The following is a 25,712-nucleotide window of genomic DNA, read 5'->3' on the forward strand; positions in this document are numbered from 1 at the left end:
CAGCTTCAGAAAATGGCCGGAAGACCACTTGCCAGCACCTGTTGAGTAACAGCTTAGTTCAGCTCACAGCGAGAGAGAGAGACACAGGCACTGCTCTCTGCCAGTGTAACAGCCACATTTATGTCTTAAAAGAAAGCCTCATCTCAATCATAAATGTACCAACAGATCATAGTGAAAACAGAACAAATCAGCAAAGAAGAAAGATGATTCCGGGATGACAAACATGATTGCATTTTGAGTGTGACTAAAAATTCAAATTTTTTTTGTTAATAAGTGGGAATTGTAATTATCTAAATAGCATTCTATTAGAATAGTGTTTTATTTGGTTTGTTCATAGTTTAATTAACCTGTTCATTGTTGGTTAGAAGAAAAAGTGTTACTTGTTGATTTTACAGAGAGGGTCTCAGGTAGTTATTTTGATTTGACCACAAAAAGCTGTTGAGTTGCAGATAATCCCCCTTCTCACAAACTCTTCAACAGATTATGAAGGGAAGTACTTCTCTTTGGTGGTTGAGTGTTATTCTCAGAGAGATCAAATCAACCTCCCCTTTGTAACAGATTTGCGGGCTTGTGTCCTGGATTTGAACAGTCCTAGATCTTTAAGTAAAGATTTAAGTAGGGTAAGATTAGGGCCAGTCAAGGACAGTAGTGGGAAGTTGTGCGTGGAGCCTGAAGAGTTAGGAGTGGCGCTAAATGAATATTTTTCGTCAGTATTCACACAGGAAAAAGACAATGTTGTCGAGAATACTGAGACACAGGCTATTGGACTAGATGGGATTGAGGCTCATGAGGAGGAGGTGTTAGCAATTCTGGAAAGTGTGAAACTAGATAAGTTCCCTCGTTCGGATGATATTTATCCCAGGATTCTCTGGGAGGCTAGGGAGGAGATTGCAGAGCATTTGGCTTTGATTTTTAATGTCGTCATTGTCTACAGGAATAGTGCCAGAAGACTGGAGGATAGCAAATGTTGTCCCCTTGTTCAAGAAGGGGAGTAGAGACAACCCTGGTAATTATAGACCAGTGAGCCTTACTTCTGTTGTGGGCAAAGTTTTGGAAAGGATTATAAGAGATAGGATTTATAATCATCCAGAAAGGAATAATTTGATTAGGGATAGTCAACACGGTTTTGTGAAAGGTAGGTCATGCCTCACAAACCTTATTGAGTTCTTTGAGAAGGTGACCAAAGAGGTGGATGAGGGTAAAGCAGTTGATGTGGTGTATATGGATTTCAGTAAAGTGTTTGATAAGGTTCCCCAGGGTAAGCTATTGCAGAAAATACGGACACATGGGATTGAGGGTGATTTTGCGGTTTGGATCAGAAATTGTCTAGCTGTAAGAAGACAGAGGGTGGTGGTTGATGGGAAATGTTCATCCTGGAGTTCAGTTACTAGTGGTGTACCGCAAGGATCTGTTTTGGGGCCACTGCTGTTTGTCATTTTTATAAATGACCTGGATGAGGGCGTAGAAGGATGGGTTAGTAAATTTGCGGATGACACTAAAGTCGGTGGAGTTGTGGACAGTGCGGAAGGATGTTGCAGGTTACAGAGGGACATAGATAAGCTGCAGAGCTGGGCTGAGAGGTGGCAAATGGAGTTCAATGCAGAAAAGTGTGAGGTGATTCACTTTGGAAGGAGTAACAGGATTACAGAGTACTGGGCTAATGGTAAGATACTTGGTAGTGTGGATGAACAGAGAGATCTCGGTGTCCATGTGCATAGATCCCTGAAAATTGGCACCCAGGTTTGATAGGGTTGTTAAGAAGGCGTACGGAGTGTTAGCTTATATTGGTAGAGGGATTGAGTTTCGGAGCCAGGAGGTCATGTTGCAGCTGTACAAAACTCTGGTGCGGCCGCAATTGGAATATTGCGTACAGTTCTGGTCACCGCATTATAGGAAGGATGTGGAAGCATTGGAAAGGGTGCAGAGGAGATTTACCAGGATGTTGCCTGGTATGGTGGGAAAGTCTTATGAGGAAAGGCTGAGGGACTTGAGGTTGTTTTCGTTAGAGAGAAGAAGATTAAGAGGTGACTTAATAGAGGCATACAAGATGATCAGAGGATTAGGTTGGGTGGATAGTGAGAGCCTTTTTCCTTGGATGGTGATGGCTAACACGAGGGAACATAGCTTTAAATTGAGGGGTGATAGATATAGGACAGATGTCAGAGGTAGGTTCTTTACTCAGAGAGTAGTAAGGGCGTGGATTGCCCTGCCTGCAGCAGTAGTGGACTCGTCAACATTAAGGGCATTTAAATGGTCATTGGATAAACATATGGACGATATTGGAATAGTGTAGGTTAGATGGGCTTTAGATTGGTTTCACTGGCTGGTGCAACATCGAGAGCCAAAGGGCCTGTACTGCGCTGTAATGTTCTAAGTTCTAAACCTTAATTGAGAAGTGAAAGATCGGTTAACTGACAACAAACCGGTTAAATAAAAAGTGGGGAAATGGTTCTTAACATTGCTAAAGAGGTTCTGGGGATTGAAGATGCTTCCCAAATTTGCCAAGAAAGTTTAGAAGCCAGAAAAAAGTGACACTTGTAGATAGGTAACTGGCTATAGGTAACTGGCTATCTGATCAAAGACAGAGGATGGTGGTGGATGGAAATTTTTCGGATTGGAGGCAGGTTGCTAGCAGAGTGCCACAGGGATCAGTGCTTGGTCCTCTGCTCTTTGTGATTTTTATTAATGACTTAGAGGAGGGGGCTGAAGGGTGGATCAGTAAATTTGCTGATGACACCAAGATTGGTGGAGTAGTGGATGAGGTGGAGGGCTGTTGTAGGCTGCAAAGAGACATAGATAGGATGCAAAGCTGGGCTGAAAAATGGCAAATGGAGTTTAACCCTGATAAATGTGAGGTGATTCATTTTGGTAGGACTAATTTAAATGTGGATTACAGGGTCAAAGGTAGGGTTCTGAAGACTGTGGAGGAACAGAGAGATCTTGGGGTTCATATCCACAGATCTCTAAAGGTTGCCACTCAAGTGGATAGAGCGGTGAAGAAGGCCTATAGTGTGTTAGCTTTTATTAACAGGGGGTTGGAGTTTAAGAGCCGTGGGGTTATGCTCAACTGTACAGGACCTTGGTGAGACCACATTTGGAATATTGTGTGCAGTTCTGGTCACCTCACTATAAGAAGGATGTGGAAGCGCTGGAAAGAGTGCAGAGGAGATTTACCAGGATGCTGCCTGGTTTGGAGGGTAGGTCTTATGAGGAAAGGTTGAGGGAGCGAGGGCTGTTCTCTCTGGAGCGGAGGAGGCTGAGGGGAGACTTAATAGAGGTTTATAAAATGATGAAGGGGATAGATAGAGTGAACGTTCAAAGACTATTTCCTCGGGTGGATGGAGCTATTTCAAGGGGGCATAACTATAGGGTTCGTGGTGGGAGATACAGGAAGGATATCAGAGGTAGGTTCTTTACGCAGAGAGTGGTTGGGGTGTGGAATGGACTGCCTGCAGTGATAGTGGAGTCAGACACTTTAGGAACATTTAAGCGGTTATTGGATAGGCACATGGAGCACACCAGGATGATAGGGAGTAGGATAGCTTGATCTTGGTTTCAGATAAAGCTCAGCACAACATCGTGGGCCGAAGGGCCTGTTCTGTGCTGTACTGTTCTATGTTCTATGTTCACTCTGGGACAATTGGGCAAGAACTAAAACGACAGGCTGCAGCCTAAAAGACAGAGATAAACAGGCTGCAACCCAGACGGGTGAATACACAGGATATGGGTAATCTCCAGAACAAAAGAGACTTTCTGGTCAAACTGGGTGGTTTACCAGACATAGGGGGCGCCGTAACCCCTTATTTAGGAGGGAGGTGTGTATTCTACGTGCTCCCAGCACCGACAGACATGCCCATTGGAGACACACCCAGAAATTGGTTTGGCAGCACCCGATTGGAGTTTATCGATCAGAGTGATCAAGTCCTGATCGATTGATTGGCAATGGCCAAAAGGAGCGCGAAACCCAACGGGGTATAAAGGGTGCTGCGCAACCAAGAATCTCTCTCTCTCTCTGACCGCACGAACGAGCTACAACAACGGTGACCATCGCCAGCGACAACCAGCACGAGGAGAGCCGCCACACCCGAGAAGGAAGACCAGAGCCAGAGTGCCAGACCAGACCAAAGGACCAGACTACGCAGAGGATGACCGAGACCAACACACAGATAAAGGCCAATATCTGCTTGGGTACTTGCCAGTCACGCAAAGTTAAGTCAAGGTCTTGTATTGGACTTGAACTCTAGTATTTTCTGTACGATTAAGTTATTGTTGGTTGGGTGGGTGATTATTGATTGTGGGTCTTAAATAAATATTGATTGAACTAACCAGACGTCTACTCGCAGTTATTTGTCCACCGTATAGGGGTTAAAACAGACTGTGCGGCAGGCACAACAATTGGCGATTCCGCCGGGACATCAACAAGAAGTAACTTTGTTGCTCCGATATCGAATCCTGCAGAATCTATGTTAAACGATTATTTAAAACTCAGAGTCAACAGGTGTAAACTCCTTATTGGACAAATAACTGCTTTCAGGAAATTGTTTATTGCGCATGCATTGTTACTAACAAGGAGGATAGGGTAAACTCCGTAGGTTTATATTAGAATCCGGAGGGATTAGGACCGGAACAGCCCAAAGCCGTACCCGCAGTCCGATCAACTCTCTACCCCTTGTCGTTGAATATAGAATGGCAGGAAACAGCACAGAGACCGAGAAGTGTCCCATATGGGAAACAAAAATCAGGGAATTTCTTAAGAAGAAAGGGTGGCCCCTATGGGCAGAATCTTGTTCCAATACTGAGACGGGACCGGGATCCCTCGGGCAGAAGTATTGGGATGATCTAAGGAAAGTTCAGGGAAAACGGGCAGACAAAAGAGAGAAAGAAATTGCCATTGTGAGCTGCTTAGGACAGCTGCTAGGAACAGAAAAGGAGTTAAACACAGTTCGTAAGGAACTGGAGGAATTGAAGTGGGAACAGGAGGAAAAGGAGGAGATCAAGAAACTAAAGGAACAACAGCAGGAGAGGATAGAGCAGATAAGAGCCAAAAAGGACAGAGGTAGATGAATTAAGGAGAACCAACCAGGCAAATTTATTACATCTGGGCAATTTTCAAACCCAGCATGAGAGAGCCTACCAAGACACCCAGCGCGCTGTCTTGGCCAAAGATGAAGCCAAGCGGGCGGTAGCACGATTGGAAGCTAAGTGCACCGATCTGCAGGTGGCAATAAAAGCGCTACATCAAGCCAGTAAAGAACAGAGACAGGCAACCGCTGACCACTCCAAATGCCAGCGAGAAATTTCACGGCTGGAATCCCTATTATCGGTTCAGAATGGTTTTATGTGAACCTTCGGGATAGTAGAGGAAGAGGAGATAGAGAATGCGGATTGGGGAGAGTTAAAGGAGAATGCTCGACTTTACGTTACGCAAACCGAGGATTGAGGTCCACCACCATCTTTCCCAGGGGAAGTCATATCCACTGCACTCCCAGATTCACCTCCAGTACCGATGCACCCAGTGACGACTGAACGTCGGGTAGGAGAGTCTCAGGGCCCAGCTGTTACATACACGACCCCGTTTACGGTGGCACAATTGGCCGAAATCACAAATAAAATCACAACATTTGAGCCATCGGCTGATCCACAGTTTCTTTGAGGATGTTAGGCAGCAGAAGATAATGCATGGGCGAGATGAAAGGGAAGAGGTGAAGCTGATAGTCATGTTCTTAAGCAAGTCTGTACGGTCTGCCCTGCCAACCCCTCAAAAGGTCGGGGAAGGAACCTTAAATGAAATTAAGGAAGCGATAATTAACTTACAGATACTGTAAGTTAATTAATAATTACTTCTTCTCATAAATTAAGGATAGAGGGAAGTTTGGCCGATTGGACAGGTAACTGGCTATCTAACAGAAGACAGAGGGTGGTGGTGGATGGAAAATTTTTGGACTGGAAACCGGTTACCAGCGGAGTGCCACAGGAATCAGTGCTTGGTCCTCTGCTATTTGTCATTTTTATAAATGACTTAGAGGAGGGGGCTGAAGGGCGGATCAGTAAATTTGCTGATGACACCAAGATTGGTGGAGTAGTGGATGAGGTGGAGGGCTGTTGTAGGCTGCAAAGAAATATAGATAGGATGCAGAGCTGGGCTGAAAAATGGCAAATGGAGTTTAACCCTGACAAATGTGAGGTGATTCATTTTGGTAGGACAAATTTAAATGTGGATTACAGGGTCAAAGGTAGGGTTCTGAAGAATGTGGAGGAACAGAGAGATCTTGGGGTTCATATCCATAGATCTCTGAAGGTTGCCACTCAAGTGGATAGAGCTGTGAAGAAGGCCTATAGTGTGTTGGCGTTCATTAACAGGGGGTTTGAGTTTAAGAGCCGTGGGGTTATGCTGCAACTGTACAGGACCTTGGTGAGACCACATTTGGAATATTGTGTGCAGTTCTGGTCACCTCACCATAAGAAGGATGTGGAGACACTGGAAAGAGTGCAGAGGAGATTTACCAGGATGCTGCCTGGTTTGGAGGGTAGGTCTTATGAGGAAAGGTTGAGGGAACTTGGGCTTTTCTCTTTGGAGCGGAGGAGGTTGAGAGGAGACTTGATAGAGGTTTATAAGATGATGAGGGGGATAGATAGAGTGAATGTTCAAAGACTATTTCCTCGGGTGAATGGAGTGGTAACTAGGGGGCATAACTATAGGGTTCATGGTGGGAGATATAGGAAGGATGTCCGAGGTAGGTTTTATACTCAGAGAGTGGTTGGGGTGTGGAATGGACTGCCTGCAGGGATAGTGGAGTCAGACACTTTAGGAACACTTAAGAAGCTATTGGATAGGCACACGGAGTACTTCGGGATGATAGGGAGGAAATAGCTTGATTTGGGTTTCAGACAAAGCTCAGCACAACATCGTGGGCCGAAGGGCCTGTTCTGTGCTGTACTGTTCTATGTTCTATGATATTGACCGGGGTAGGATTTAATAAAGGGGATCCTGTAGACGGGTTAAATAAATGTAGACAGAGGAAAAGGGGAACATCCGACTGCCTTTGCCGGTCGTTTGTGGATCTACTTCACGGGAGTATATGGGGAATTAGATCGGGCTAGATTAAATGAGGCTGATTCATCCAAACGGGCGAGGACATTAGTCTCACACACCACAGAGGAAGGCAAGAAAGCCTGCGCTCATTTTGACCCCGCAGAGACCACACACAATGAAGCATGGGTTCTCCGACGCTTAGCTCGAGTCTGGGAACAGGAAGTTCAGGGAGCCCCAATGTCACGGTCAGAAAGGGAGGCAAGAATGCTTCCGATGAGGGCTAGCCGGGGTCCAGTATGGAGAAACGAGGGTAGAGGGGATCACCAACACCAGAGAGGTACAGCTCCACCTTACACAGCAGCCCCGGGGAGAGATAGAGGGACATGTTTTAATTGTGGGCAGCCAGGACACTCCGCCCGAGATTGTAGGAGACCCCCGCCACCATATACACGGTCCCAGAGACTAGCAGGACCACCGGCTCCACCAATTAGGGCAGCTCCTAGGTACGAGAGAGAACACCGCCCACCACCGATGGAAGGTCCCGGTCACCCCATGCTTACCGTAAGCACGAGCCCATCACTGTATCCAACTGTCCCCGCCTATGGAACCCTAGATTGACGGTACCCGGCCTCCACAACCTGGATCTGTAGCACCAGGTGGGATAGTGTAGGGAGACCCCTAGTTAGTGGCGAGGTAAGAGGCCACCTCGTAGAATTCCTTTGGGATACCGGAGGCTCCCGAACTACCCTGAATGTATCAAAATTAAAAACAGACATCCCTTGGCCAACTATGGGCACAATTACACTCAGTGGATTCACAGGACACATGCAGGAGGGACGCATTACAGCCCCTGTACAGGTCCGTCTAGGTAACATGGTGTGTGACCATCCAGTGGTGTTAGTTGACCTTCCCCCAAGCGCTGAACACATCCTGGGGTCCGATTATATGAATAAATGTATTCTTTCATTCGATCCAGCTAATCAATGCATTTGACAGATGGCTACAATTAGCAGAGTGCCATCAATCATTCCAGTCGGGACATATGCTAATAGGGTTAGCACAATAGGGGAATTCTGGTTTGATCCCTTAGCGATTAGCAGTGATCCGGCCATCAGGGAGGTGCTTCAAAGAAACAATGGGGTGTTTGCGCGGCACAAACATGATTGTGGCCAGATACCTGGGGAGGTGTTAATTGAAGGGCCGAAACCACAGAGACAATACGGTTTCCCCAGACAGGCAGAGGGAGAGGTGGCCAAAGTTAATTGCTAGTCTATTACAGCAGGGGGTGTTGAGATGAGTGGCATCCACAAATAATTCGCCGATATGGCTCGTGAAGAAGGTAGATGGATCATGGAGGTTAACAGTCGACTGCCGGGAATTAAATAAGGTTACCCCACTCACGGCCCTCACAGTAGCCACAAGCCCCGTCACCATGATGAGACAGGGAGCCCAGGCAAAGTTTTTCACGGTACTAGATATTAGTAACGGTTTCTGATCCATCCCTTTAAATCGGTCTTAGAAATCATAGAAACCCTACAGTGTAGAAACAGGCCATTCAGCCCATCGAGTCTGCACCGACCACAATCCCACCCAGGCCCTACCCCCTTATCCCTACACATTTACCCACTAATCCCTCTAACCTACACATCTCAGGACGCTAAGGGGCAATTTTAACATGGCCAATCAACCTAACCCGCACATCTTTGGACTGTGGGAGGAAACCGGAGCACCCGGAGGAAACCCACGCAGACACGAGGAGAATGTGCAAACTCCACACAGACAGTGACCCGAGCCGGGAATCGAACTCAGGTCCCTGGAGCTGTGAAGCAGCAGTGCTAACCACTGTGCTACCGTGCCACCCGTGTCTTGCCAGTACAAGTTTGCCTTTACCTTCCAAGGACAGCAATACGCTTGGACTTGCCTACCACAGGGTTTCCATAATTCCCCATCCATCTTTCACAGGTGACTGGCTACCGGACTAGAAAAGTTTTCCCGACCCGAGTGCTTGGTCCAAGATGTAGATGATTTATTGTTACAGACTAACACCAAAGAGGAACATCTAACATTGCTGGATGAATTACTCGCACTGCTCCACTCATTAGGCTGCAAAGTCAACCCAATAAAGACCCAAATTTTGCAACCCAAGGTTATATACCCAGGTACAGTGATTACCCATGGGAAGAGGGAGATTGAACAGAAAAGGATAGACTCCATGGTGCACCTTCCACTGCCCTCCGATCTTTCCTAGGTCTAGTAGGGTACTGTCGGAACCACATAGACAGCTTCACCACCAAGGCAGCCCCACTTTCCAAATTGCTGAAGCAAAACGCAACCTGGAAGTGGACTGAGCAGCACACAGCTGCAGTAACCGATTTAAAGCGCGCCCTCGCCACAGCACCAGCCTTACTAGTCCCTGACCCAGATCTACCAGACGCCTTAGAGGTTGCAGCCACTGACCACACACTTTCAGCAGTATTATTACAAGAAAGACATGCTAGACCAGGCCCAGTAGCCTATGCCTCACGAGTATTGGACCCAGTCGACCAGGGCTTCTCTGGGTGTGAACGACACCTGCTCGCGGTATTTTGGGCCGTGCAGCATTTCGCCGGTATCACTGGACTGAACCCAATAACCGCTCTCACTGAACACACCCCAACCCAGCTTCTGCTGGACGGCCGCCTTAACGATAGCTCAGAAAGCCAGGTCCGCGCTGCCCGTTGGACACTACTACTGCAGGGTAGGGACATCACTGTAAAGCGAACCAAAGTGCCCACGTTCCTGGCAGATAATTTAAATTATGGGGGAGATCCACATGAGTGTCAGGTTATAGCCACAATGGACCCCACAGGTCCATTCATCCCGAAACAACAGGAGAGGCGATCAGGAGCAAAACAGGCAGCCACCCAATGGACAGACTCAGCCATGAGAATTTATGTAGACGGTTCATCCACCATAGAGAATGGGACCAGAATCACAGGATGTGGCATTTATGTAGAAAATCAACAGGGACAGCCACTAATAGAACTCACCCTCAAACGACCCAGCCATTTGATGCTCAAGCTGCCGAACTAGCAGCAGTCGCACACGTAGTGAGTCACCCAGACCTATTTCCAACCCCCGCCAACATACACTCCGATAGTATGTACGTGTGCAACAGCCTGACTGAGTTCCTACCGTAATGGGAAGCCAGAGGCTTCGTACCTGCGGATGGAAAGCCCCTACTGTCAGCCTCCTTATTAAAATACATTCTGCAGGCCACCGAAGGGCGCACATATGGGATTATTAGGGTTAGAAGCCACCACAGGACTTCCCCACCTGGTAACTGTAAGGCTGATGCACCAGCCAAAGCCGGTGCTCGTACGGGACAGTTTTGGCAGCCACCTGTAGGAGAGCGAGTAAACGCGGTGACCATTTGCCAAACTAATATAGCTGACCTGGTCCAGGCACAGCGCACTGATGGTTCCCTAAAACAAATTTTAGACAGAGTCTACCCAGCCCCATATGAGAAATGGAAGGACAAAATACAGATTCAGGATGGTTTGATATTAAAGGCAGGCACATACGTAGCGCCTGCCCAGGACAGAAATCAGCTCATCTACCAGTACCATGACGGACATGGCCATCAGGGCATAGAGACAACAACCGAGCGATTAAAAGAATTATGTTGGTGGCCCGAACTGCACGATGACGTTGCCCATTATATTGACAATTGTTTAATTTGTGCCCAGAACAACCCCGATAGGTATGCCAGGAAAGCGGAGCTAAGACACACACGCCCAGTAGAAGGCCCCTGGACAAATCTCCATATTGATTATATCGGCCCACTGCCGCCATGTCGGAATGGATTTAAACACATCCTGGTAATAATAGACACTTTCACCAAATGGGTCGAGGCATTCCCCACTAGATCCAACACAGCTAAGGCCACCGCAAAGATACTAGCCCAGCAGGTGTTTACACGATGGGGTCTTCCCCGCAGCATAGAGTCCGACCAAGGGACACATTTCACCGGGCGGGTGATACAGAACGTTATGGCTGTGTTTGGCATCAAGCAGAAATTCCACATTGCCTACCATCCACAATCCAGTGGCATCGTAGAGCGCATGAACCGAACGCTAAAGGGGATCATTAGAAAGACAGTGCAGCAAAACAACACAACACAACATACTTTCCTTTGCCCTCATGATGGTATGTAACACCGTTTCCAGTTCTACTGGATTCACCCCCCACACATTAATGACTGGCCGACCTATGAGGGGAGCTGAATATTTATTGGGGTTTGATTTAACTGAGCTGCTATCACAGCGCTCACCCACGAGGAAGCCGTCCAGCAGCTAACCGAAAACATTAAAGCAGCCCAGTTAGCCGCGGCTGTCCGATTAGGAGTTAAAAAGAAACAGAGCAAGGCATATTTCGATAAAAGGGTACACCCAGTAGAATATACAGTTGGCCAGCAGGTAATGATTTCCCTCGACAACCCCAGTTCCTTCTTGTCCCCGAGATATGCAGGTCCGCACACCATCGCCGACAAAATAAGCCCCTCAGTGTATAAAGTCCTAATCGCCAACAGGAAAACTGGTTGGTTCCACGTCAACCAACTGAAAGCTTACGGGACTCAGAATAATCACTCCCACCATCTCTCATTAGAGATAGGAGAGGATGACACTGGGCGACCAGAATGGCCTCACCCAGGAAATGTATTTCCTCGGACACCTTCTCATCCTCTTTCAGGTTCAGACCAGACCCTTACCCCGACCACACGACAGCCCAGAGCCTCGTCTACACCTGAAGTGCCCCTAGGGGTACTGATCGACCCAGACATAACAGGAGACTTGCGCACCCTAGAGGACTGGCGCGACTCGCTAGATATCGGCCCTCGCAGCATTATGGATTCCCCCATAAATATAATCCTAAACAGCCCCAGACCCAACAGTGAGGCCCTGACTAAACAACATCGGGTTATTTTGATGGGGACACCCGGTGCTGCATCCCCCACATGGATAAGGGACCAGACACATAGATCAATTAGACTGGGACACGAGGATGGAGGACCCCTGAACCCTGATTCAAATGCAGACTCCACAGTGCAGTCCAACGAACAGACACGGGTATGGAAACCAGGTGAGGAGATGATGATGGAGCCTCATGAGACAAATGATTCAGAAGATGAGTCTCTGTTGGGCGATTGGTTAACAAAAATGCTGAATGAAGGAATCTAAGGTGCCTCAAATGATGAAATTCAGCCTACAGTACAGACCAATGCAAGGTACAAGAATCTCTGATGGAAGCACCAGCCTACAAGCAGTTGTATACTGCTAGTATGATTAACCAGGCTACTTATATAATCTGATGCCAGCTCTTTCGCCAGTTTTCTCGAGTTACGACAACATCAAGCCAATTATACACATCTTTGGGCAGCTATGCTATATTTTGAAATCTTTGAGGCAGCTATGCTAAATTTTATCATTGAGTCAGCTGTGCTAAATTTTAAAATCTTCAAGGCAACTGAGGTACATTCTCAACAGGAAATGAAATAAACAAGACTCTTACAGTACAAAAGCCTGGTACAATATGCAGCTGCTCTGCGTTCCAGGTGACACTGAGAATTGTATTTCCAGTGTTCTAATGATAGAAGGGCCATCTCTTTACCCCTAATGTTAAAGGGACACATTTTCAACTCTTAGAAGCACTTGTGCTAAATTTTACATGCGGCCCGCTTTCAAACTCCAACACACTTATAGAACAGACACCTCTTCAGGTCATTACAGACCGACTCCAGTGCTGTTCGAATCCTTATAGTTAATGATGACTGCTGCTAGACTAAAACTGGCTGCCTTGATTTGCTGGCCAGTTAAATAAGCTCTTTTCTGACAACCCCACGATTCATCTATTCATCGATCTGAACAAAAATTGCTCCATAGTGCTCCACAATTAGAATTTTAAAAAAATTACGACATGCAAGCGACACTTGAGATACCCGGGTCCTCCTGACCACGCCACTCTCAAATAAGTGTTCAAAAAAAAAGGGGGGGGGGACATGGTCACCTTAAATACATGTATATACATCAAGTATTAGATGTGATAACAGCAGAAATTACATTGATCTCCTCAGGACAGTGACGGACGACGACAGAGATGCAACCTACGATCTACCTCATCGGACTCATCATCGGGATAAGCACACAGGACATTCCAAGCACGATGAACTTGTGGTAACCCGGTTATTTATGGTTTGCCCCACCTGACACGGGGGAATGTGAGGAGGATGTGTTATGAGTGCACCCCGAGAAGAAATGTTTGGCTGTAACAACCAGCGGCTAGGTGTACAAAAAACCAAACGGCAGTTCAACTGAATGTTATCTGAGTGTCACCATAGAAGGGGATTGGTGGGGATTTTCAAATAATGGGTGCCCTGAAATTGGATGTCTGGCCAACAGCCCAGAAAAAGGATTAGAGCTCGGGCAGCGGTGCCCCGGGACGCTCATAGAGGGGAACTTTGCATTGCGTGAAATAAGAACTGGGCCGAAGCCAACCCCAGACCCATCCCACTCGATTTGTTCTGAAGCCACTCCCGGACCACAGAATGGATTGATACTAAAACACACAGGGAAAACCCTGTATGACAACATCCACCATGAATTGGTACCTGTGGTGGTGGATATAGCTGGGACCCAACTGCCAGAGTGGTGTTCTCCCCAATTTAAGAGATTATACCTCCACTTAAAATCAGGGCGGCACGGTAGCACAGTGGTTAGCACTGCTGCTTCACAGCTCCAGGGACCTGGGTTCGATTCCTGGCTTGAGTCACTGTCTGTGTGGAGTTTGCACAGTCTCCTCGTGTCTGCGTGGGTTTCCTCCGGGTGCTCCGGTTTCCTCCCACAGTCCAAAGATGTGCGGGTTAGGTTGATTGGCCATGTTAAAATTGCCCCTTAGTGTCCTGGGATGCGTAGATTAGAGGGATTAGTGGGTAAAATATGTACGGATATGGGGGTAGGGCCTGGGTGGGATTGTGGTCGGTGCAGACTCGATGGGCCGAATGGCCTCTTTCTGTACTGTAGGGTTTCTATGATTTCTATGATTAACTCGCAGACTGTTAGGACGGAAGGTAGGAATGGATAAAAGACAGGAAAGATCCAGGAGGGAGTTAGTCAATGACATGGCCACAGCATACGGGGCAGGGGTAGCAACCATCAACGCCCTTGATTTAGCCGACCTAGACAATAAACTTAGAGTTCTGACCCAACAGGTTAAACAGACACTGAGTTCTATCAATGAGGACAATCAGCAAGATGCTGAAGGGGAACTGACTGGGAACACAGCCAGCAGCCACACGGTAGCTGTGTTAGAAGGGCACGCCAAGACAATCAATCAAATTATCAGGGAAAAATTAGCGTATGATGACCGACAACAGAACCGGACTTTATGTAGTGCATATGGACAGTGGATGATAGAACAGCTAAGGGAAAACCTAGAGCAGGTACGCAGTGGACAGGTTCCGTCTTGGATTAGTGATGAACAGATGGAACACTTATTTATGGGTAAGAAACACCCCGAGTTATCTGGCTGCCAGATGCGACAATTGACCAAAGTCTGGTTCAATGACGACTGCAAAGGGACTCCAGGAAAAGCCCTGGGAATGATATCAGGGCTCCCCATAATCACTGGCGACCAGGTCGGACTGAGGGTCTTTGAAGTGGAGAATATTGGGACTATCCATGAGGATATCTGGATAGGGTACGACGGCACTTTACCGTATGCAGTGGAGAAAGAAGGGAGACTCATAGGCACTACACTGGACAGATGTCAGCAAACTGACGAAATAATCGCATGCCCGTATCCAGTTTATTTAAATGAGCATGCACTGTGTGGCTTCAGAACAAACACTAGCCTAAATTGCTCAGTAGAAGCTCGTAGCCTGGACACAGACATAACTCGGGTGGCTTACAAGGGAGCAGAGAGATACTGTCTCACCACCTCCCTGAAACAATATCAGTATGGTGTGACACATTGTAACATTACTAACACTACATTCTGTATCAAACCAGACATAGTAAGAAGTTTAACAACACCAGGTTAAAGTCCAGCAGGTTTATTTGGTAGCAAAAGCCACACAAGCTTTCGGAGCCTTAAGTCCCTTCTCCAGACATACCAGCCAGGGTGGGTCTCATTCAACTAACAGACATTCATAAGAGGGAGAGGGTAGATTTGAACGCCACTGACGAGCTCCGACAGACTCTAGGGGAGTACCATGAGAAATATGACACAAGCCTAAAACTCCTGCCAGAGGAATTGAACCTGATTCGGGCAAAATTGGCGACAGCCCACAGAACCTTCACCAAAGTAGTACAGCAGACCCAAGGGGTGAAAAGGAGGATTAAAGAAATTAAAGTCACCTCTTGGTGGGATGACCTTTGGAACTGGGGCTCAAACATCCAAATCCATCCATTTGTTCGCATAATGTCACATCTGGCGGTAGTACTGATTTTGTTCACCCTGGTATATCTAATCGTCCTCACAGTCCAATTCAGCCAATGGAAAAAGAGGATCACCCAGAGGCAGAACATAGGGTCTGCCCTTGAACCATGGTCCCTCTAATTCAGTAGAGCAATGTTTACAGGAAGCCTGCCATTTTGCGATTTGTACTAATGAGCCGTTGGAAATTCGACTACCAAAATGTGCCTCAGATCTGCGAATACTTTATTCTAATGCTTGTTTGAATGTTGGTTTATAATTAGCTTATTGTAATAATGGTGTATAGAATATGAGATTATCTGTATTTGTGGGTAATTAGCTTATTGTAATAATGGTGTTTGAAATATCGGATTGTCTGTATTTGCGGGTAACTAGCTTATTGTAATAATGGGGTTTAGAATATGTGGTTGTTTGTATTTGTAGAGTGTTAGAGTCAGAGAGACATAGAGGTTTACAGCATGGAAACAGGCTCTTCGGCCCAACTTGTCCATGCCACCCTTTTTTTTTAAACCCCTAAGCTAATCCCAATTGCCTGCATTTGGCCCATATCCCTCTATACCCATCGTACCCATGTAACTTCTAAATGCTTTTTAAAAGATAAAATTGTACCCGCCTCTACTACTACCTCTGGCAGCTTGTTCCAGACACTCACCACCCTCTGGGTGAAAAAATTGCTCCTCTGAAAACTTTTGTATCTCTCCCCTCTCACCTTAAACCTATGCCCTCTAGTTTTAGACTCCCCTACCTTTGGGGAAAGATATTGACTATCTAGCTGATCTGTGCCCCTCATTATTTTATACACCTCTATAAGATCACCCCACAGCCTCCTACGCTCCAGAGAAGAAAGTCCCAGTCTATCCAGCCTCTCCTTATAACTCAATCCATCAAGTCCCGGTAGCATCCTAGTAAATCTTTTCTGCACTCTTTCTAGTTTAATAATATCCTTTCTATCATAGGGTGACCAGAATTGCACACAGTATTCCAAGTGTGGCCTTACCAATGCCTTGAACAACTTCAACAAGACATTCCAACTCCTGTATTCAATGTTCTGACCGATGAAACCAAGCATGCCGAATGCCTTCGTTGTTGTCTGTAGCTTCTGGAATATGTTGCATGAATGTATTATTACTGTGCATGCCAATGCCTGGGCCTTACTTGACTGTTGAGTGACTGGGGAATTCCTGACAGATACTGGTCCTGAGTTTGTGATCCATCACGCTTCGTGTTCAGGATCAAAGGGGGGACTGTGGCCAAACGGGCCATCTAAAATGGCGATTTGTAAAGCACTCTGGGACAATTGGGCAAGAACTAAAACGACAGGCTGCAGCCTAAAAGACAGAGATAAACAGGCTGCAACCCAGACGGGTGAATCCACAGGCTATGGGTCATCTCCAGGACAAAAGAGACTTTCTGGTCAAACTGGGTGGTTTACCAGACATAGGGGGCGCCGTAACCCCTTATTTGGGAGGGAGCTGTGTACTCTACGTGCCCCCAGCATCTGCAGACATGGCCGTTGGGGGGACACCCAGAGATTGGTGTGGCAGCACCCAATTGGACTTTATCGATCAGGGTGTTCAAGTCCTGATTGATTGATTGGCAATGGCCAAAAGGAGTGCGAAACCCAACAGGGTATAAAGGGTGCTGCACAACCAAGAATCTCTCTCTCTCTGACCCCACGAACGAGCTAAACACCGGTGACCATCGTCAGCGACAACCAGCACGAGGAGAGCCACCACACACGAGAAGGAAGGAAGACCAGAGCCAGAGCCAGAGGGCGGCACAGTAGCACAGTGGTTAGCACTGCTGCTTCACAGCTCCAGGGACCTGGGTTCGATTCTCGGCTTGGGTCACTGTCTGTGTGGAGTTTGCACATTCTCCTCGTGTCTGCGTGGGTTTCCTCCGAGTGCTCCGGTTTCCTCCCACAGTCCAAAGATGTGCGGGTTAGGTTGATTGGCCATGCTAAAATTGCCCCTTAGTGTTATGAGATGTGTAGGTTAGAGGGATTAGTGGGTAAATATGTAGGGATATGGGGGTAGGGCCTGGGTGGGATTGTGGTCGGTGCAGACTCGATGGGCTGAATGGCCTCCTTCTGTACTGTAGGGTTTCTATTTCTATTTCTAATACCAGACCAGACCAAAGGACCAGACTACGCAGAGAACAACCGAGACCAACGCACAGATAAAGGCCAATATCTGTTCGGGTACTTGCCAGTCACGCAAAGTTCAGTCAAGGTCTTGCATTGGACTTGAACTCTAGTATTTTCTGTAAGATTAAGTTATTGTTGGTTGGGTGGGTGATTATTGATTGTGTGTCTTAAATAAATATTGGGCGGCACGGTAGCACAGTGGTTAGCACTGCTGCTTCACAGCTCCAAGGACCTGGGTTCGATTCCCGGCTTGGGTCATTGTCTGTGTGGAGTTTGCACATTCTCCTTGTGTCTGAGTGGATTTTCTCCAGGTTCTCCGGTTTCCTCCCACAGTCCAAAGATGTGCGGGTTAGGTTGATTGGCCATGCTAAAAATTGCCCCTTGGTGTCCTGAGACGCGTAGGTTAGAGAGATTAGCGGGTAAATATGTAGGGATATGGGGACAGGGCCTGGGTGGGATTGTGGTCGGTACAAACTCGATGGGCCAAATGGCCTCTTTCTGCACTGTAAGGTTTCTATGATTCTATGAATATTGATTGAACTAACCAGACGTCTACTCGCAGTTATTTGTCCACCGTATAAGGGTTAAAACAGACTGCGAGGCAGGCACAACATCCCCAAGCAGCGCGTTCCAGACATTCACCACCCTCTGTATAAAAAATACCTGCCTCGCATACCTCCTCTAAACTTTTCCCCACGCACCTTAAACTCATGTCCCCTAGCACTTGGCTTTTCTATCCTAGGAAAGAGTATCTGACTATCCACTCTGTCCATGTCACTCATAATCTTGTAGACCTCTATCAGGTCACCCCTGAACCTCCGTCATTCCAGCGAGAACAAACCGAGTTTATCCAACCTGTCCTCCTAGCTGATACCTGCCAGACCCGGCAGCATCCTGGTACCTCTTCTGTACCCTCTCCAAAGCATCCACATCCTTCTGGTAGCGTGGCGAGCAAAATTGTACACAATATTCTAAATGAGGCCGAAGGCTCTGTACAGTTGCAGCATGACCCGCCAATTTTTATACCGACCGATGAAGGCAAGCATGCCGTATGCTTTCTTGACTACCTTATCTACCTGTGTTGCCACTTTCCTAAGGGTTCTATAATTCCTACATGAATTGGACCTTCCAAAATGCATTATCTCACACTTGTCCGGATTAAACTCCATTTGCCATTTCTCCACCCAAGTCTCCAACCGGTCTATATCGCGCTGCATCTTCTGACAATCCTCTTCACTATCCACAACTCCACCAATTTTTGTGTCCTCTGCGAACTTAGTAATCAGACCAGCTACATTTTCCTCCAAATCATTTGTATGTACTACGAACAACTGAAGGGAGGTAAAGCCCATAATTTAATAACAAATGAAATCCCATTAGCTCATCATGTGCATTGCTATTGGCTGGAGTTAATGACAGGATGGTTATTGACTGATTTGCATTAGTGTTTACTGGATAATGCCCACCGGAAAGGTAGGCAATCTGATTTTGGGAATGTATAATTGCCTTCACAGGGGCATTGTTCTTCAGACTGATATCTGGCTGCCTGCATTCTATACCATGAGTGCAGGGTTTCCTCATATCATTCTCCCATTCGATTGTTTGGTTAAATAAAGTCACGTCTTCAACATCAGTACACTGCATTTTGAGTCTTTGTACTTAGCTTAAGTCTGAGCAAATACATAGCCTTGAGGTTTTTTGTTAGCTTAATTAGGGCATCATGATCGGCACAGGCTTGGAAGGCCGAAGGGCCTGTTCCTGTGCTGTACTTTTCTTGGTTCTCACATTAGAAATTAGCACCTGCATACCTTCACTGATTTTTTAGACACCTAGGTAAACTGTTTCCTGATGATAGCTATTCACACCTGATTCTGTCTGTTAATCTCATTACTAAGAAAGGTCGCATCTCATCATCCCCTTTGACTGCTGGCTACTGCTGTCACCAGGCAGATCCATGACATTCTAGTGAAGAATACTGAGGTTGGGTTCATGGCCATATATCAGATCCATCTGAATGGAGTAGAGTGGTAACCTCTCCAGTAGTCTCAGTTAAGTTGAGTGAACTCAGAGAAATGGAGAGGTTGTGCAAAGAAATCCCTGTCATCCCGACTGTGGTAACACGATACATAGCTAAGAAAACCCCAGAGGGAGGTGAGGCAGCATGTCAGATGAATGGCCCAACACTGGGGGATGAATGACGAAGAAACTGATAGTGCAAAGAGCTTAGGAATGATGACCGAAATTTTCCAGATTGAACCCCCTATGTGAAGCTAGTCAGAACAGGGATATTCGGGAGATTAGGTACAGTATACATGCTGAGCAAGAACATCATTAAATTGTTGAGCGTTTAAGGAAGTCTGTAGGGACAAGCCAAGTTTCACTTCCTTGGCCCTTAATGGTGCAGGAGAGACCCCACCTACAAACATAGGTGCCGATGATGTTAAAGGAAGATCCTGGCATGGATAGAGGATTGGGTGACTGGCAAAAGGCAGAGAGTGGGGATAAAGGGGTCTTTTTCAGGATGGCAGCCGGTGACTAGTGGTGTGCCTCAGGGGTTATTGCTGGGACCACAACTTTTCACAATATACATTAACGATTTGGAAGAAGGAACTGAAGGCACTGTTGCTAAGTTTGCAGATGACACAAAGATATGTAGAGGGACAGGTAGTATTGAGGAAGCAGGGGGGCTGCAGAAGGACTTGGACAGGTTAGGAGAATGGGTAAAGAAGTGGCAGATGGAATACAATATGGAAAAGTGTGAGGTTGTGCACTTTGGAAGGAGGAATGGAGGCATAGACTATTTTCTAAATGGGAAAATGCTGAGGAAATCAGAAACACAAAGGGACTTGGGAGTCCTTGTTCAAGATTCTCTGAAGGTTAATGTGCAGGTTCATTCGGCAGTTAGGAAGGCAAATGCAATGTTAGCATTCATGTCGAGAGGGCTAGAATACAAGAGCAGGGATGTACTTCTGAGGTTGTATAAGGCTCTGGTCAGACTCCATTTGGAGTATTGTGAGCAATTTTGGGCCCCAAATCTAAGGAAGGATGTGCTGGCCTTGGAAAGGGTCCAGAGGAGGTTCACAAGAATGATCCCTGGAATGAAGAGCCTGTCGTATGAGGAACGGTTGAGGACTGTTGGTCTGTACTCGTTGGAGCTGAGAAGGATGAGGGGGATCTTATTGAAACTTGCAGGATACTGCGAGGCCTGGATAGAGGGGACATGGAGAGGATAGAACATAGAACATTACAGCGCAGTACAGGCCCTTCGGCCCTTGATGTTGCGCCAACCAGTGAAACCAATCTAAAGCCCATCTAACCTACACTATTCCAATATCATCCATATGTTCCAGATGTTTCCACCAGTAGTAAAAACTAGAACCAGAGGGCACAGCCTCCGGCTAAAGGGACAATACATAAAAACAGAGATGAGGAGGAATTTCTTCAGCCAGAGAGTGGTGAATCTGTGGAACTCTTTGCCACAGAAGGCTGTGGAGGCCAGGTCATTGAATGTCTTTAAGACAGAGATAGATAGGTTCTTGATTAATAAGGGGATCGGGGTTATGGGGAAAAGGCAGGAGAATGGGGATGAGAAAAATATCAGCCATGATTGAATGGCTCGACTCGATGGGCAGAGTGGCCTAAATTCTGCTCCGATGTCTTATGGTCTAAACAGAACTCATACTGGCCAAGTACGCTTGAGAGAAGATTTGACACATGTTGAAAGACAACATAAGCAAACCCAGTCAATCCTCCTATCATATTAGTTCCGAAGCAAATTGATTCCAAAAGGCTCTGTATTGACTATAGAAAAGTTGACGCAGTGATCCAAACTGATTCATACTCAATTCCTCGCACTGAAGGCTGAGTGGGAAACTCCACTTAAATTAGCAGTCAATCTGTGAGGGGGTTCTGGCATGACTACCCATGCGAAAAAAACTGCAGCTTTCATTACCCCAGATGGCTCACTCCAGTACAATGTGATGCCCAGGCAAATGAACCAAGAATTCGCCAGCTTACTTAACTGTGCAGCGTATATTAATGACTTGCTAGTTATAGGAAGACCATTTTGTACCATATGAAGACATTTTTCCCAAGTTTAAACAATGCTAACCTGGTAGTGAACTTAGCCAAATGTGCGAAGACCAAGGACGCTGTAATTGTCAATGAGCTAACAGAGCAGACACTGCTGGGATATTTCAGATATATTAGATTCGATAAGGCCATAGTGAAACTTAAAAAACAATTAGCTTCTGCAAGGGCTGTGGTGAGCAGCAATCATGAGCAAAAATTGGGGCAAACTAGTTCCAGCTGCCAATGACAGTCAAAGAAGAGCCAGGTGCACAGTGGAATCAGAGTGCTGTGGTTTATGTGGTTTTAATGGAACAATCTATGTTTGTAAACAGCATGTATCCAAATGTATAAAATGACTGAGACTCAGCCCTGACTGAGGTGGGGGGCAGAGAGAGGGGGCGGGGGGGGCAGGGAGGGGTCTGGTCCCGGGTTCAGGGCGGGGGACCACGGGGGGGGCGAGGGGGCAGGGCGAGGGGGCGGGGCGAGGGGAGGGGCGAGGGGGCGAGGGGCGGGGCGAGGGGGCGGGGCGAGGGGGCGGGGCGGGGCGAGGGGGCGGGGCGAGGGGGCGAGGGGGCGGGGCGAGGGGCGGGGCGAGGGGGCGGGGCGGGGGAAGGGGCGGGGGGCGGGGCGGGGCGGGGGAAGGGGCGGGGCGGATGAAGGGGCGGGGCGGATGAAGGGGCGGGGCGGATGAAGGGGCGGGGCGGATGAAGGGGCGGGGCGGATGAAGGGGCGGGGCAGATGAAGGGGCGGGGCGGGGGAAGGGGCGGGGCGGGGGAAGGGGCGGGGCGGGGGAAGGGGCGGGGCGGGGGAAGGGGCGGGGCGGGGGAAGGGGCGGGGCGGGGGAAGGGGCGGGGCGGGGGAAGGGGCGGGGCGGGGGAAGGGGCGGGGCGGGGGAAGGGGCGGGGCGGGGGAAGGGGCGGGGCGGGGGAAGGGGCGGGGGAAGGGGCGGGGCGGGGGAAGGGGCGGGACGGGGAAGGGGCGGGACGGGGAAGGGGCGGGGCGGGGAAGGGGCGGGGCGGGGGAAGGGGCGGGGCGGGGGAAGGGGCGGGGCGGGGGAAGGGGCGGGGCGGGGGAAGGGGCGGGGCGGGGCGGGGGAAGGGGCGGGGCGGGGGAAGGGGCGGGGCGGGGGAAGGGGCGGGGAGGGGGAAGGGGCGGGGCGGGGGAAGGGGCGGGGGAAGGGGCGGGGGAAGGGGCGGGGGAAGGGGCGGGGGAAGGGGCGGGGGAAGGGGCGGGGCGGGGGAAGGGGCGGGGGAAGGGGCGGGGCGGGGGAAGGGGCGGGGGAAGGGGCGGGGGAAGGGGCGGGGGAAGGGGCGGGGGAAGGGGCGGGGGAAGGGGCGGGGGAAGGGGCGGGGGAAGGGGCGGGGGAAGGGGCGGGGCGGGGGGGAAGGGGCGGGGCGGGGGGGAAGGGGCGGGGCGGGGGAAGGGGCGGGGCGGGGGGAAGGGGCGGGGCGGGGGAAGGGGCGGGGCGGGGGGAAGGTGCGGGGGGGAAGGGGCGGGGCGGGGGGGAAGGGGCGGGGGGGGAAGGGGCGGGGCGGGGGAGAAGGGGCGGGGCGGGGGGAAGGGGCGGGGCGGGGGGAAGGGGCGGGGCGGGGGGAAGGGGCGGGGCGGGGGGAAGGGGCGGGGCGGGGGGAAGGGGCGGGGCGGGGGGAAGGGGCGGGGCGGGGGGAAGGGGCGGGGCGGGGGGAAGGGGCGGGGCGGGGGGAAGGGGCGGGGCGGGGGGAAGGGGCGGGGCGGGGGGAAGGGGCGGGGCGGGGGGAAGGTGCGGGGGGGAAGGGGCGGGGCGGGGGGGAAGGGGCGGGGGGGAAGGGGCGGGGCGGGGGGGAAGGGGCGGGGCGGGGGGAAGGGGCGGGGCGGGGGGAAGGGGCGGGGCGGGGGGAAGGGGCGGGGCGGGGGGAAGGGGCGGGGCGGGGGGAAGGGGCGGGGCGGGGGGAAGGGGCGGGGCGGGGGGAAGGGGCGGGGCGGGGGGAAGGGGCGGGGCGGGGGGAAGGGGCGGGGCGGGGGGAAGGGGCGGGGCGGGGGGAAGGGGCGGGGCGGGGGGAAGGGGCGGGGCGGGGGGAAGGGGCGGGGCGGGGGGAAGGGGCGGGGCGGGGGGAAGGGGCGGGGCGGGGGGAAGGGGCGGGGCGGGGGAAGGGGCGGGGCGGGGGGAAGGGGCGGGGCGGGGGGAAGGGGCGGGGCGGGGGGAAGGGGCGGGGCGGGGGGAAGGGGCGGGGCGGGGGGAAGGGGCGGGGCGGGGGGAAGGGGCGGGGCGGGGGGAAGGGGCGGGGCGGGGGGAAGGGGCGGGGCGGGGGGAAGGGGCGGGGCGGGGGAAGGGGCGGGGCGGGGGAAGGGGCGGGGCGGGGGAAGGGGCGGGGCGGGGGGAAGGGGCGGGGCGGGGGGAAGTGGCGGAGCGGGGCGGGGGGAAGGGGCGGGGCGGGGGGAAGGGGCGGGGCGGGGGGAAGGGGCGGGGCGGGGAGAAGGGGCGGGGCAGGGGAAGGGGGGCGCCGCGCGAGGGGAAGGGGGGCGCCGCGCGAGGGGAAGGGGGGCGCCGCGCGAGGGGAAGGGGGGCGCCGCGCGAGGGGAAGGGGGGCGCCGCGCGAGGGGAAGGGGGGCGCCGCGCGAGGGGAAGGGGGGCGCCGCGCGAGGGGAAGGGGGGCGCCGCGCGAGGGGAAGGGGGGGCGCCGCGCGAGGGGAAGGGGGGCGCCGCGCGAGGGGAAGGGGGGCGCCGCGCGAGGGGAAGGGGGGCGCCGCGCGAGTGGAAGGGGGGCGCCGCGCGAGGGGAAGGGGGCGGGGCGCGAGGGGAGGGGGGGGCCAAGGGGAGGGGGGGGGCCAAGGGGAGGGAGGGGGCCAAGGGGAGGGAGGGGGGGGCCATGGGGAGGGGGGGACCAAGGGGAGGGGGGGACCAAGGGGAGGGCGGTTCAAGGGGAGGGCGGTTCAAGGGGAGGGCGGTTCAAGGGGAGGGCGGTTCAAGGGGAGGGCGGTTCAAGGGGAGGGCGGTTCAAGGGGAGGGGGGCAAGGGGAGGGGGGCAAGGGGAGGGGGGCAAGGGGAGGGGGGCAAGGGGAGGGGGGCAAGGGGAGGGGGGCAAGGGGAGGGGGGCAAGGGGAGGGGGGCAAGGGGAGGGGGGCAAGGGGAGGGGGGGCAAGGGGAGGGGGGGCAAGGGGAGGGGGGGCAAGGGGAGGGGGGGCAAGGGGAGGGGGGGCAAGGGGAGGGGGGGCAAGGGGAGGGGGGGCAAGGGGAGGGGGGGCAAGGGGAGGGGGGGCAAGGGGAGGGGGGGCAAGGGGAGGGGGGGCAAGGGGAGGGGGGGCAAGGGGAGGGGGGGCAAGGGGAGGGGGGGCAAGGGGAGGGGGGGCAAGGGGAGGTGGGCAAGGGGAGGTGGGCAAGGGGAGGTGGGCAAGGGGAGGTGGGCAAGGGGAGGTGGGCAAGGGGAGGTGGGCAAGGGGAGGGGGGCAAGGGGAGGGGGGCAAGGGGAGGGGGGCAAGGGGAGGGGGGCAAGGGGAGGGGGGCAAGGGGAGGGGGGCAAGGGGAGGGGGGCAAGGGGAGGGGGGCAAGGGGTGGGGGGCAAGGGGTGGGGGGCAAGGGGTGGGGGGCAAGGGGAGGGGGGCAAGGGGAGGGGGGCAAGGGGAGGGGGGCAAGTGGAGGGGGGCAAGGGGAGGGGGGCAAGGGGAGGGGGGCAAGGGGAGGGGGGCAAGGGGAGGGGGGCAAGGGGAGGGGGGCAAGGGGAGGGGGGCAAGGGGAGGGGGGCAAGGGGAGGGGGCAAGGGGAGGGGGCAAGGGGAGGGGGCAAGGGGAGGGGGCAAGGGGAGGGGGCAAGGGGAGGGGGCAAGGGGAGGGGGGCAAGGGGAGGGGGGCAAGGGGAGGGGGGCAAGGGGAGGGGGGCAAGGGGAGGGGGGCAAGGGGAGGGGGGCAAGGGGAGGGGGGCAAGGGGAGGGGGGCAAGGGGAGGGGGGCAAGGGGAGGGGGGCAAGGGGAGGGGGGCAAGGGGAGGGGGGCAAGGGGAGGGGGGCAAGGGGAGGGG

The 25,712-nt window shown here is 51.8% G+C and overlaps 1 protein-coding gene across 3 annotated transcripts in view; it reads right to left on the reverse strand.

The window, feature by feature from the left end:
* LOC144498735 (lysosomal acid phosphatase-like) overlaps nucleotides 1-25,712 on the reverse strand; it is a 94,336-nt gene that overhangs the window by 38,239 nt on the left and 30,385 nt on the right. The gene's annotated exons all lie outside the window — the stretch shown is intronic.

The sequence above is a fragment of the Mustelus asterias genome, chromosome 9, assembly GCF_964213995.1.
Source record: "Mustelus asterias chromosome 9, sMusAst1.hap1.1, whole genome shotgun sequence".
NCBI classification, from domain to species: Eukaryota; Metazoa; Chordata; class Chondrichthyes; order Carcharhiniformes; family Triakidae; genus Mustelus; species Mustelus asterias.